This window comes from Buteo buteo, chromosome 3 (genome assembly GCF_964188355.1).
Source record: "Buteo buteo chromosome 3, bButBut1.hap1.1, whole genome shotgun sequence".
Lineage (NCBI taxonomy): Eukaryota > Metazoa > Chordata > Aves > Accipitriformes > Accipitridae > Buteo > Buteo buteo.
The window spans coordinates 32227649-32242584 of record NC_134173.1 but is presented as its reverse complement, the minus strand read 5'-3'; the positions used below and the strand labels follow the sequence as shown (position 1 = coordinate 32242584).

Genomic DNA, 14936 nt, shown 5'->3' with positions numbered 1-14936 from the left:
GGCGGCCCTTCTCGGTGCCGGCAGACAAAGCGCTAGGGGCGGCCCCACGCACGCACACGCACTCCCCCCCGCGCCCCCACGCCGGTGTCCCGCCGCCTCCGCGCGTGTCCCTGCACAGGAAGACGTCCTTCTCCCCTCCAGCAACGGCGGGGAGAGGGGGGGGAAGCCGTGCCGCGCCCCTGCCCACCTCTCCCGGTGGCGGCAACGCTTTCGCCCTGGTTCCAGGAGAACAACCGAGACCTCGAAGCCCGACGCCTCAGCGTCGCCCTCCTTTCCCTGACGGCAGGGAGCTATTTCGGGCTCCAGCTTTTGCAATAAGCGACACCCCCCAGCACAGGCTGCGCTGCTACGCTGCCCAGACGGCAGCGGGGTAACCCGAGCGGGGAAACGCCGCCCGGCGCCCCTGAAGGTCTTCCCTCCGTTGTGGTGTGCCTGGAGTCGTTAATGGCCACGCACAAAGCTCGCCCTCGCCTGCCAGCTCCACCGGCCGCAGCTCACAAGAACGCGCTTCGTGTTCAATACGGTAGTCACGGTGCTAACAAGAATGTGCATAAATATTAAATGGTAGGAGAACACCAGGATGCAAGAGATCATGGACTCCTCATCGTAAAAAAGCATAAGAAGGTCTAAGTTGAGTGATGCTATTTTTTTTTTTTTTCTCCCGTGTCCACTACTCTGCCTGGATTTCCTCCCCTCCCGTCCCCAAGCACCAGGATGTCCAAGTTACCAGGCTCTGTATCCCTGCTTACAGCTTCACCGGAGAGCACAGTAAAACACCTGCCAAGCTGCATTGCACGTTTCCAGCTTTCTCCTGCTCTCAGGCTTATGCAGAGGAACCGTTCAATGGCACATCCTTTAAAATCTTGCTTGGATCAGAAACAAGAAGGGAAAAACCCTGCCAAGGCAGTAGCACTGAACTGCTGGCACCGTGAGCTCTTTTAGCACCACCATTCGCATGACCCATCTCTTCCTCCCCTTCATTTAAAAGGGTTTCTTAGTGCCCCCAGTCCATTTCGCCCTGCGTATCTCCCCTTGCCTAAACAGCAACATCCTTCAAAGCTTCACATTAACCACAGAGCAACGCCAGTCATCCTCAGAAGCAGATCTGAACTTCACCGCAGTAAAACCTACCCTCATGTCCCAACGGTGGATCAAAACTCACACATTTACCACATTAGAAAAACAAACCATCCGATTGTTCACAAACTGTTTTCTCTAAACAGAAACCAGCAAAAGCGTCTATGGGCACAGTCTCTAAACAGCTCTGTATGACCTCAAGGCTGTTAGATGCAAAAGAGCAAAAATCTTTGGGCAGATCTACCAACGTCTTCAAAAAAAGCACCCCCAAATCCAACTCTTTTTTTGAAAGAGTTTTAAGGTGACAGGTCAAATGGAAGCAATATGAGTATTTCCAATATGTTCTCAGAGGCACATCCTGATATTTTATTAAAACTCAAAAGTTCTGAAGTATGAGTTTGATCAGGTTTGTACCTCAGATTTTTTTCTGCATGAAGAAAGTGATTTTACAAATTTTTAACTAATCTTTATCTAACCTTTCAGACTGAAATAACACTTTCCTGGAAGCTTAGTTTACATGATTGTGCTCATGATACAGAGTCTGGATTCACAGAGAGCTTGTAAGGTGAATAACTAAACACCAACTGCAGAGCACTTGGACCGCTGAGAAACTACTTGGTTTTAAATCGGATGTATACTTTAACACACACACAAAGCAATCTCTAACAAAACTCAAATTAGCTTGCCAATTTGCCACGGTCCTCTGAACACCAAGACGGGAGATTTTATTTATTCTTTCTGACGGGTTTTCAAATATACTCAAATTTCGCTTGCAGTAAGCAACCTATGGACATTTGCAGTTGACATACTTTATTGAAAAATGTTCCAGTCATCTGGCAACAGTAAACCCACTGGAGAAAGTTGCCTTTGTCTTTTTCAAAACAAGCAACAAAATACATTCTGCTAAAAAAGCCAGTAAGCGCCTTAGTAACACTCAAGAGCATGGAGAAGCCAGAAACGCTGCATGGTGACAGAATATAAAAATAATCTATAGCAGGTCTTTAGCTGCCAGACATAACCCTACCTGCTCTGCTGGGCAGCGAGCAGTAAAACACTCCGCTACCTTAACTTGTAAAAATATTTTTATTTCTTCACCAGTGGCAAAGAACAGAAGCTTCTTTATTGAAGTCTCCAAAACTGTTTGAAACATGTACTGGCAAAGCTACATGGAGAGAAGTGCAGGTGAGGACAGCACAGCAGCCTCGCTTCAGACCCCTTCTTGCCTCTGCATTAGGATTCAAGTTCGGAAGACACACGCTGCCTCAACACAGTACCTTACCTTTACAGAGGCTGAGCCAGGCCTCAGCAAGAGAAGCTTGGTGCTGGTTTTCAAAAAGCACATGCTTCTTCGATTGATCTAGCACAGCCTGGGGGGCACAGTGCGCAATACGGATTCCACATGCATGGCACTCCCTCCACTTACATCTCTGTTTCTGAGCACTGCGTGGCCCACAAACACGACTCTTTATCTGTACGTGCAGGAAGCCACCAGCGTCTTCTTCCCACTTCCATCGTTCTGAGCAAAGAAGTCTCAGATGTGGATCCAGGGACACAGAACAAGAGGAACCTGTTGCTGTTATTGCCTGTGCATTTGTGTTGCCTTTATAGATTTTACACGCAGTAGGCATACAAATAGAAAAGCAGCTTGAAGAATAAAAGGTCAGCATGGTGCTGATATAAAAGCCCCACCTATGGTACATTGAAAGTACTGAAATCTAGTACTCACAAGTGATATGCAGACTAAGCAAAGCAAAGAGCCAGGAAAGCAATTAATGCTGAAGAATTGAATTACAAAACCTGATGTAATAGATCTTCAAGCACTGAGAACCACAGAAGCAATGACTGGAAGGGACCTATGGAGGTTGTCCAGTCCAATCTCTCGCTCAGAGCAGGATCATCACCAGCACAAGATCAGGTCATGTTTGGTGACATGATCATAGTCTAGCCAAATCTTAAATCTCTCCAAGGATGGAGATGTCACATCCTCTCAGGGCAACCCGCTCCCGTGCCACGTTAGCCTGCCACCTGACTTTGGCTACAAGGTGATCCCACGCTTCCCCTGGAGAATACAGCAAGTCCCAGATGTGCCGAAGATGAAAAAGGCATCACCCTACCCCAGCTCATGCATTCCGGTCCTTTGACTTCTGCTGTGGTGAACCAGGTAGAGCAAACACCAGTGAGCACTCCAACAGGCCTAAACGTCGTTCTCCAAAATCTGGTTGCTCCTCCCTCCTGAGAGCTTTTGTTTTCAGTTCCTCTCTCCTTACTTGCTCTAGGCCTCACTTATTGCAGTAAAAAGGCCATGCAGCATAATTTATAACACCCGAGAGTGAAATCCCCTAAAAGCCCAAAATGCGTTGTTAGAAAGACCTCAGGCATGCTCGAGCCAGAATTTTATATTAGGCAGCTAATGTGGAAATAAATTATGAGTATTTTAATGCTGATATGAAGTACCCGATGCACAGCCTCTGAAAACAGAGGTGATGGCCACACTAGAGACTTCTGCTGATGCATTTGTCAGAAGATTAAAAAAAGAAACACAGTTTTGGGGAGCTTTGTATGTGATATAGCCAAAGCATAAATACAATTAATGATTGCAGAAAGTCCCCAGTGCTTGGATAACTTCGCAGGGGGGATAGGGGGTGAGATCAAGAAAAATGCATTTAACCCTAGAGTGGCCAATGAGCATCCCTCATCTCTGACATCTCTGTTCATGTTCAAGTTTGTAAAAGAATCTGTGTGATATTCCTTGCACTGCTCTCAGAATACACCTCAGCTACAACTTCACACTGTAGCAAACACCATGCAAGTATAATAATTTTGGCCCATGTACTTCACTCTTCAGATGGGTTTCATGAACACTCTTGTCACAAATGCAGTTTTTCCACTGGGAAAGAGAATGAGAAAACCAGATTTCAGGCAAACAAACAGTTAGAAGGTAGCAACAGCTTTTGTAAAGCAGCAGTTTGATCAATGTAGTCTGCTTCCTTTATCAGGATGAAGATTAACAAAATTCTGCAAAGCAACATATTTACACACTGTAAAGCAAAATCAAAGTTATTTCTAGCACTCAACTGTGCATGTTTATCAGAAACCTGTGCAGAAACAGGCTCTCCCTGAAGGAGTTGGCCAACAGGGTTTAGATTTTCAAATAAGTGAATAAAGCGAATCAGGAAGAGCTACAAAAAAAGTCACTCTGTTAGGTCTTGAGCACATCTTGCTTGTTCAAGGAAGCCCCAGTTCATTCAGCTACATAGACATACTTTATTCCCAGCATGAGTAGATTCAGTAAGATGGATATAATAACCATGAGCGTACTTAATTAGGCTGCATCAGAATCAGCCTAATTTCTGACAGTATACACCATGAATAAGAATTTCATTTAGTAAATTAAGAACAGAAGACTTAGGAGATCCAGATTTGCATGTTATCTACAGGAAGTACAAATGAGGTATCTGCATGTCTATTAGAGAGCACTGGCTTGTGCCAGCCTAAATTAGCGCACAGTTCTAACCTGTAATGATAAATTGTTACACAGAAACATCCATAGAAGAATTAGCAACAGCAATGTTACTAACATGGTGAATGTATATCAGATATGATGTGGTGTATGATAAGTTTCAGGCTGATCTGGATTATGCAGAACAACTCACATTTCCCGTTTCACTGACATACTGTCAACCTCACCAATCAGGCCAAAGGAAAGCTCCCACTGTGGCGTAAAATCACTTCAAGTGAAAATTCAAAACTATAATTTTATAGGCTTTCTTTGTTTATACAGCATTGAATAAATTCTCCCACCTCCATCCTGTTACTTCATTCTATGCCTTAACTTTCAGGGCGCATTGCATTTAAACTCACCATACCAAACAGCAAATGATAATTTTGTCAGGACAAAGAAACACTGCATGAGTTTTAATAAAATGGCTACTTATCACTCCAGACATCCTGTAGGTAAAGAATGAGCTTCCCACCCTTGGGGACTGTAGTGTTGCCACTTTAAGCAAAGTCTTGATTATTTGCCTTCCCTGGAGAGAGACAGATAAAGAGAAAGAAAGAGAGGGCTGTCCCAATTACACAATGTGCAGGGACCACATCCCTATGAGGTAATTCAAGTCTATTTTTAAATATACGGACATATTTATACTTCAGAGGTCACATTTAATATTTTAAGAAGTGTTCTGTGCCTGTGAAGAAGAGTAAAATAAAACTTGGGGTCTCTGTCAGCTAAGCATTCTTGAAAATTTGGCCTAAGAAGCTGCAAATCCAATCTGACCATTAGTGTATAAATTCCTCACTAAAGAGAGAGGTCTTGAAGAGCCACAGCCTGTGGGTATTTTTCTTTAAAAAGGCAGCAGTTACCTTTTATACTTACTGTAAAAATCAAATAGAAATCAGAGGATTATTTCAAGATTCAAACACTGTCTACAAAACCAGGATTTTTTTGTTCAGAAACAGGATTTCAGAAAGCCTTGAATAAAAGAGATATTTTAAGACTGTTACATACTTTTAATATTAATTGTTAGATTAAAATTAATAAATAGGTTTAGTGGACATTTATTAAATTCAACCCTTTCAGGGTTTAGCTAAATCCAGCTGCTTTAAAGAAAAAACCCAAATTCCTATTTAGAAAGAAGCACTCTTCAGTATACATCAAAGGATTCTGTACTTAAAACATAAGAAGTTCACACTGAATATCCAAAGCATTTTTGTCAACACTTCCTACTTAACAAAAAGCTCCAGTGAGAGCAGGAAACACTCCGTGAAGGATGGTTCCAAAGAGAAGTTTTTACTTCCACTAACTCCAGACCAAACCAAAATTTTGAATTCTTTAGTGTCTGTTACATTCGTGTTCAGTGACATCCACCAGGCAATAGCAGAGTTTCAGGCACACCTTGGGAGGCTGCTTTCATCTGAAAACCTGTAAATGGAAGCTGTGATCAATAAGTGTTTGGACTCCTCTGTCTCAATCTGCCTTTAATACTGACTGAAAGGAATTGAGGCAGGAAGCTGACTCATGGCTCACTCACGTTCATTTAAACATTTGGCTAAAGCTGTTCCACATTTACCATCACCACTTCCATTTGCACCAAGGTGTTAACTAGTTTTCCAGGCTTGTTTTGTCAGAGTTCAGATGTAAAGACTATGAAAAGCCAAGATAAAAACATTCAAAGTGTTCAGGTAATCTGGATTCCTAGACTTTTTCAGAGAATGACAAAACTTTAATTAAATGAAGGTGAGATTAGTCTTCTAAGAAGAGAGGGATTTAGGATTTTCAAGTTTCAGTACAGTACAGTTTATGACTGTTACCATTGGAAAAAGTCGGAGCTTCAGACATTCATATCCTAAACAAAACCAATGAAACAAGTTATAAATGGTAAAAGCCTGTAAGGGTTTGGAAATGTGAGAGAGTAGAAGAAAAAAGCCTAGCATTTCTCTATATATTTTCAGCTGTTGAGGCATCTTTGACTTTCTTGGGGCTAAAAAGGGGTGCCTGGAAAAATGCAGAAAGATGACAAAGTCATGTAGGAGTGGACAATCTACCTCTCTGATGTTCCTTCTTATTGTTCTACACTGAAAATATCAGCAATATACTTTGAAGGCATTTCAGTCTAATGATATATTTCATAAAAGCAACACTGGGGCATGGGGGAGGACAAAGGAGAAACTTCGCAACACCATTTGTCAAGGGCAGAAGTTTCTAATGTGAAAATCTGATATGGCTGTATCCCACACTAGAGGGATACCTTTATTGGTAGATGATGACTTTCAACATAACTTGTTACATTACTCTGCTGAAAACTTGGCTTGGCATTGATATTACGTACTAAGAATTCAAGAATAGTTATTAATGGTTCTCGGGATCAATGACTCTCCATTCCTATTGTACAAGAAGCATTGTGAAGCTGATAGCCATTTGATTTGCACATGTTATCCAAGTAACTTAATGCTCCACATGACCATCTGATACCTGCATGTAACACAAGTAGAAGTTTTAATGGTTTGGAATGATTATTGGCTAAGATCTGTTCAGCATAGTGTTGCACCTTGTCTAATATCAGCATAACAGATACTGAACACGTGAAGCTTGCACAGGGTTTATAACCCATCATAAGGAACATTACATTTGTCAACATTTACCAACCTGTCAAAGACGCTCATCACTGCTAAAAAGGAAGGGAGAAGGCTGGCACCAGAAAGTAATGGTTCCAGCAGATGGTCATTCAAGTTTTTGGATACCTATTACTGGATCAAAAATGCTTCAATCAGCTGACAGAAAGGGCTAGATCGTTACAAACCAAGATTTGAAGGGGTTACTTTGTCCCAGGAAACTGTCAATTAAGTGTCCATCCTCCCACACCCAGCAAAAAGCCAACATAAACATTATTACATACTCTAGCTAACGTGAAAGAAATACAGAGCGTATTCATGCCTGACCAGGATCAAAATTGCACTGCCAAGTCATTCAGTTGTGTGTGAGTTTTTCTGCAATTGGAAACGCTGATCCAAGAATCCGGCGCCTTGCTGCAAAACACTCTACACAGTTTCCTCAGGTCCTTACAGTATGCTACAAATTGTTCTCTTACAAAGCAAATGTGTCACATGCCCATCAAACTAGAAAACGACAAGAAGTTACACAGAAAAAGGCGTGCTTTTTTGTTTGTTTGTATGCCGCCTGCCCCTTCTCTTGATAACTACTTTTCATCTGGGACATTCATAGCATTTTACAAAAACTAATTTCTGTCAGCTTTCCTCATTTTACAGGCACAGAAACAGGCCCTGCTGCTATGACCAGCTTCCTCAAAACACTTACTGTCCCAAGTCTGTGCAAGCTTCATCCTCAGCACCACTATGGTGGGTCCCCAACCTTTCCTCCACAGTTTGCTTTCTGATCCATGCGGTGCTTCCAGCTCTGCAGCTAAGCAAATCCTATCCCTTTTCTCCATTGCTGCAACTAGACAAGCTTCTCCTCCCTTTTATCTCAGGATTTCTTCCACACCTGAGGTTTCCCCATCGTTCTTTCTCCCATTCTTTCCCACCCTTCCTTTGTCAGGTGTAATCCTTTGTAGGCTTGGGCAACTTCCACTTTCCTTCATCGGCCACCTGCTGAGAACCTGGGTCAAATCGGTTCCCTTCCCTTGGACAAAGTCCCCAGCATATCTATTGTCCAGCTAACATACTGTCATTAGCTAATTACGCCCCATTTCATCCAGGCTAAGAGGAATGTGCTACAGTACTTGCCTGCTAAGGTGCATGCACATCCACACGCAGCCATCCCAAGAAGTGACATCTGTATTTAAGGGCTGCATAACACCCACGATTCGCACATGTCCTGTGACACATTGCTGCCATTAGCATACTAAAGAGCTGAAATCCCTGAGCCACCTCAGCACCTCTGAAAAACTAGGTTGCAAGGATTTGTTTGTGATCACTAGCTCACAGAGAAATCAAGGAGTGGTTCCTCTTTGGGCTAGAACAAATATACATATTGCACACACATAATTTTTTTAACAGAAACTTGTCTTACCATTCAAATAGACTTGCTCTTAGTTATTTCAGGCTCCTTACAGGCCAAATGCACCCATCTGAGGCATTCTGTTTTTTACTTTCTGATGATTTCTTACACACATGCTTTTTAACTTGTTCTTAAGTATTTAGACTTGTAACACACTTATAAGTAATAGTTACTATTTGCAAATGCTAGAGCATTTGGGAGCAAGAAACTGTTCTTGTAAGTACAATCTAATTGCTACATTACACAATACTCTCACTAATCTTAAAGTTTTAGTTTCCTCATTTATTGATGGACAACAGACTTCTTCCGATGGCAAATCAAGGTTCATTATCATCTTAGTGTTTATCCTAAGTCTTTATTAATAAAATACCCTTCAAATGAAGAGGAAAAATAATTTTCACAGGCAGCTTTAACCATGTTACACTTATATTAGTACTCTGAATTAAAAAAAAAAAGAAATTGCAAACTGTGTCAAGAAACTTCTCTTGCTGACAGGCATTCTCTAAGAGGACTTTTGGAACTTCACATATTAGACCAAGTTTCCATGAATACTTTGAGACCTTTAGTAAGCTAGTGCTTTATTTAGATACTAGCACCCTACGGAAAGCTTATCAAACACTTGAAACTTCAGGATTTCAGAAAATTAGCAAAAAAAGTCCTTGCCTGGTTGTTAAGAGGCAAAGCTAGTTGCGAGAAAGCTACTACTGGCCTGCTTTAGTGGAAGGTGCATCTGCTAACAGCAGCACACACAAATACTGGGGGTCAGGGAGGAGAAATGAGGAAGCAACAAAACTTGCAAGCAATGTACAACAGTAAATTTTCCTTATAAAGTCAAGTTAACAACTTTTTAAAAATCACACCTAGTAATTAAATTAATTGTACCACAACTGCTGATGTAAATGTGTGGATCAAATGTGATACCAGCTGAAGTACTACTGTGACTTTGTTTCATTTAAATGTAGGGAACAGATGAAATGTAACGTAAAGCTCACATCCCTACTCTAAAATAGAGGGAGGGCCATTAAAAACGTACCCCTCTCCATTCCCAGCAGACAAGAACATACAGAAAGTGCGTGATCTTACTGAAAAGATAAACAGCTGGATTTACTTGCTTCCATTAACCAATGACCCACTTGTCAAACATAAGCCGTAGATTTAAAAGAGTGATTACACGAAGCCTCTTATATTAGACAAAAAAGATCCCAGCTATGAAATCAGACCAAGTCTGAACATACTTGAGCGCAGTCGGTATTGTTCTTTTATACAAACACGAGATGAGAACTAGTTCTTCTTTTTAAAACCTACAATTTAATGTAAGGGTGTTTCCTACAGTGCCGTTCAGAAGGCGTTTATCCCGTGCAGACCGCTCAGGTCATTAGTGGTGAGCCAAATCCAGGCCTTGTGTAAGAGGATGAAGCTCTAATGGAAGCCACTGCATAAACCTTAATGTGGGGGCACTGCCAGCTTCCTTCCACGAGGACCGGGGGTATTCGTGGAGAAGTAAAACTGGCACTCCCCACACTAAATGGTAACCCTGACACGTACCTGGCCTATCTCCTCACTCAGAGAGGATTTTTGGCGGGGGCTGCAGCTGTGCACACTTTGGTGGCAGACCTGCCGCTGAGGCTTTTAAGGCTCCAGCCAGCTGCTGTCGACTTTGCCCATGTGCAAGCGCCTCCCACCACACACCTGCTGCTGTGCCTGCTCCGGGCTCAGGGAGGAACAAACATGCGAGACGATACAGATCATTACAACAGTGGGGCTTGAGTGCAAGCCCTGAATTAACAACAGAGGAAACGTATCAAGGACAACAAATTACTAGGTCGCAAGACACTGAAAACCTCTAATTTTGCTACCTTGTATTGTAATGCAACAGCAGTGCACACAACAGTGGCCTTCCCACACTCTACCTAAGGCTAAACAAGTCTCTAAGAAGGCTGAAGAAGCCATCATTATAAGCAACATTTTTACTGTAGGGACAATTTATAAAATTAAATGCGTGTTGCTTCCACCTGACCTCACTAGCGTGCTGTGTGTTGCCAGCACCTGACCTCACGCTTTACTGTGACTCAATATATAGGGTGATTTTCTGGAAGCTGCAGATCACGGACCAACTTAATTGTATAAGAACCCCAGCAGTCAGCTAATGAAAACCAAAGTTTCCAGCCTCAGTGATTGCAGAGAAATATTGGAAAATGCTGATACTTGGATTAAGAAAAAAACCCAAAGAGTAAAACTCAGAAAAGCCAGCAACAACCAAACACCCCCCACCCCCCACCCCCTTAAAATAAAGTGCAATATTTGAATGACCTCTATCAAGCCTTTCTTTACTTTTGGGCTCTTAGCAGGCATGGTGGGTTTCTGGGAGCCTGTCCGCCCACTGGATTTTACTCTGCTGCTGGAGGCCCTGAGCATCACAGCTCAGCATCCCAGCGCCTGATGTGCAGGTACAGACTTTAGCAGCAGCATCGGAGAGGAGGCCAGGTAAGCTACGCAGTGCCTACCATGCCACAGGACAGGGACACGTGTACTTCATAGAAAAGAAGGTACAGGTGGGAACGGAAGCCATGGCACTCTGAGCTCCACACGCCTCCCACCTCATCCGCAACAGCATTTTGGTTTCAGCTCAGTTCTTTGTCATATTCCTCAGCAGCACTTGGGGATCACTGCTGTGTGCAGTCACTTCTCTTCCCATCTTCCTTTTACGCTCCTCCATCTGCCTTCCTTTCTCCATCTCTCCTGCCTTTGCTTTTCCTTCCCTAGATGAAGTCTAGGGCTACTTACCACTTTGCTGGTAGCACCTTCTGGACATTAAAGTGATCAGCAAGTGATCACACTTGCAGTCAGTATTGCAAACAGACTAGCAAGATACAGACTGCTAAGAAAAAGATCCTCTGTTTTCCTAACAGTTCCAGCCTGATGTCAGACTCAGGATGACTGCATAGAATCAGGGTAGGTCCTGCTCACATTTGCAAGATCATATTTATAAAATCTAGAAACTGCTTTGAAAAATGACACAGTTATTTTTACAGCATCTGGATGCACTACAAATACTTGACATATCTAACAAGGATTAATATTTTTTAAGGTCTTTAAAAAAAAAAAGATTTTTTTTTGCTGCTGGAGCAGAACACAAACCATTACTTGAATAATCCTTTAATAAACATTCTCCAACTTTTAAATGAGGCACCATTGATAGGCAAAATGCAGAAGGCAACAAAAGATGACTAGAAATAAGGGTATCATTCTTTTTTTATATTATTGTATATTGTCATGGCTTCAATAGTCATGGCACAAAGTAGCAACATTTTGTAACCTCTGAACAGTCATATTGTGTATAAGATGAAAAAAGGCTTCTGTAGCATTTTGAGCACAAAAGGTACTAGTGGTATGAAAACAGTGCCTTTTCCTTATTACAGTAGAAAATGAGGTTTCTATTTAATAAAACCCCCAACCACAAGGCTATGTGTTTTTGTAACTGTGAATGTATGTCAGTGCTGTTGACAGCTTCTGCATTGGAAAGGATCTCATTATTAACTCTGAACAAAACCACACGTTATCTTTTTTTAAAAAGGAAAGTTACGTTCCTGATGAGTCAGCCACTTTGCTGAGCTCCTGTGGGATAATTTTTGGTATTGGGCACTAAAAAAATAAATATCACCCCAAAGTTCAGAATATTTTCAGACAGCACCATAAAAGGCTATCCAAGCTACCCAATTCCTAAGTTAAGAAAGGAACGGGGCTGGTGAGCACGCAGCCATAAACAAACATTCCACTTCAGTTAACTTTGCCCTCTTAGGTTCAAGATTTAGGTCTCCGGTTTTCTCATGTTGGATCAAAACCAGCTATGAAGCAGCTGTGTCGTATGCAGGACTGACTCTGAAACAGATGTCCTCCACTACATTTTGGGCGACCTTGTGTTGTTTCCATGGAATGAAAATACTTTCAAAGCAGTACCACTCAGCTCAGAAGTTCACCTATTTCATATTTAAGTCATTTATTTGGCTGAAGGTATAAAGCAGCCCTTAGGGAAGTCAAGTCTTCTTTGGTGGACATCAAGGGCACTGGTTTGGGGAAACAAGCAGTGGAGAACTGAGTAGGAAACAAAGTGCGCTTATCTAGAAGTAGCATTTTATTCTGCACCAGTGCTGGGAGATAGGGAGAAAGAAGTGAGAGGAAACACACCTTTAGCATGAATGACCAGGGAACATTTGTTTCTGTGCAGGGAAGAGAAAAGCTCATACAGGCCTTTTTGTTCAGATCTCCCCTGAACACTTCATGGGTTAAAAGTTCATCATACAAACACTCTTTATATACATGTATATATACATATTTTTAACACACTTGCTTTCTCTTCCCCCATCTCAAAATTACTGAAATATAACAGGTAATTCCTAAGATAATGTTCCAGTAGAAACCAGACTTGCTTTCTAATGTTATGGTGTATTGTAATTGTTTTAGTGATAATATATCAAGCAAGGATACATCAGGCAAGGAATTATAACTGCCCAAAGGCCCCTCATCTGTGTCTCATACACGATAGTGCCTGATGTGGGAACTGTAAAATTCCTTGGATGTTCCAACATCTATCCCTCATGTTGTTGTCCATATAACTGAACTCCATGAAAAAATACACCCATTTGTCAGGCTCAAAGGCACTGAAACCTGACTGCAAGGTTTCCTGAGCGAAGACTAGTATATAATAGCACGTTTCATGGATTTGGCTTTTGCAATTGTAATGGCTTAGCTAATTCTACAGCAATATAATGAATCTCTAGTATTAGAAGGCTGATAGTTAGATCTTTATTTTGACGTATAATAGGCCATAAGTACTAATGGATTTGGAAAGTAAAGGCTACACAGTAAGCAGCAACCTTTGGGGAATATACTAGAAAGCTGTCTGTTGCTTCATGGAGAGGGTTACTCATTGCAGGAAATCTGCACATGTCAGATAAGTTTCTATTAGACAGGTAGGATGCGGTCTGCTTTTGTAAGTGTCTATTTGGTGGCTGCACACTATCTCAAAGCTCACAGTTTTCTTTAGATTTCCTGTTGTTTCAAAGTACTTGTGACAACACCAGTATAACCACAGTGATGAAGCTTGACTTTAAGCAGCAGCACCTACTCCATGCAAAAGTAGAAAGCAATAGATGAAACCCACCATGGGTCAGCACAGGGCACTGCCCTGCCGCACTTCCATCTGCAACACCTTCACGAAGGAGTGTGGACCCTGTGGATGTTACTTTTTCCTAGTTTGTGCTCTCGGATGCCTCCTGTAGTCTAGAGCTATCGCTTCATCCTTGAGGTATACAAGCCTCTTTCAGCTTTAAATTATAGGCTGTTCTCCTCCTGAGAATCTCTAGGTACACTTGAGCCCTGCATATCTTCTAATTGCTGTGAAAGTAACTCTTCTCTCACAGCCTGAAGAATCTGAACTCTGTGGTTCCTTGTTTAACTCTCCCTCTCCCAGTGTCAGTCTCTTTTCCTTACCTGTGTCTGTGCCAGTGAACACAGGCAATTCTTTTATTTCCCATAGAACTTACCCTGCATCATGTCTATCATATATCTGGAGAAATTTTTTGCAAACATATTTAAGTTTTTTTTCAGGGCACTAAATAACTTGGAGCAAATCCCTAGTTTCACTGTGAAACAAGTCTTTAAAATAGCTCAAAACTTTTTACTTTTAACTACAAAACAGGAAGTATCACCGCAAACTTAAATGCCTCCTACATCCAAAGTTAGCATTTATATACTGTAACAGCTTTTCAGGCATTACCAGAAATGCACTGGTGTGTTTTAAAATGAAAGTTCTTCATTATACACCCCTACCATCATTTCAGTGCTACGCATATTTTCAGCACTTGCTATGAGTAAAGAAACCCCACACTGTATTGCAAACCACTAATGCTGCGGCACGTTCCTTGCCAAGGGAAAAGGCACGTGTGGTATCCAGCACAGTATGGTGAGCACTGCCAATAGTGAATCTGTTCAAATAAGAGGGTTTGGGTGTTTGTTTGGTTTTTTGTGTTTGGTTTTGTTTGTGGGGTTTTTTTTGGGGGGGGGGCAGTTTTTTTTCTGGGTATCCTATGCCCCATTTTGGCAACAGTGACAATTTCTTGTTCAGTAGCACAGGTGCAGCAGCAATGACACAAGAGCAGCAAGGGATGGCAACGGCAGGAAGCCCAGATCTGTTCCAGGCGCATCCTTTCCGAAGGCCTTCTAAACATTGCCACCTTGTGGGCCTCCTATCTCCTGGTATCACTGATCTCTCCACTCTGCGCAGGTGACTGACTCCCTGTGCAGATTTTACAGGTGCCAAGCTGGAGGCTGGACAGTTTAAGTT

General features: G+C 42.2%; 1 long non-coding RNA gene across 1 annotated transcript in view; it reads right to left on the bottom strand.

The window, feature by feature from the left end:
- Nucleotides 1-2491: 2491 nt before the first annotated feature.
- Nucleotides 2492-14936, bottom strand: part of LOC142029030 (uncharacterized) — a 29579-nt gene continuing 17134 nt past the window's right edge. Inside the window, exon 3 of the long non-coding RNA XR_012649782.1 lies at nt 2492-5998. This is a non-coding gene — a long non-coding RNA (uncharacterized LOC142029030). The remainder of the gene's footprint in view (nt 5999-14936) is intronic.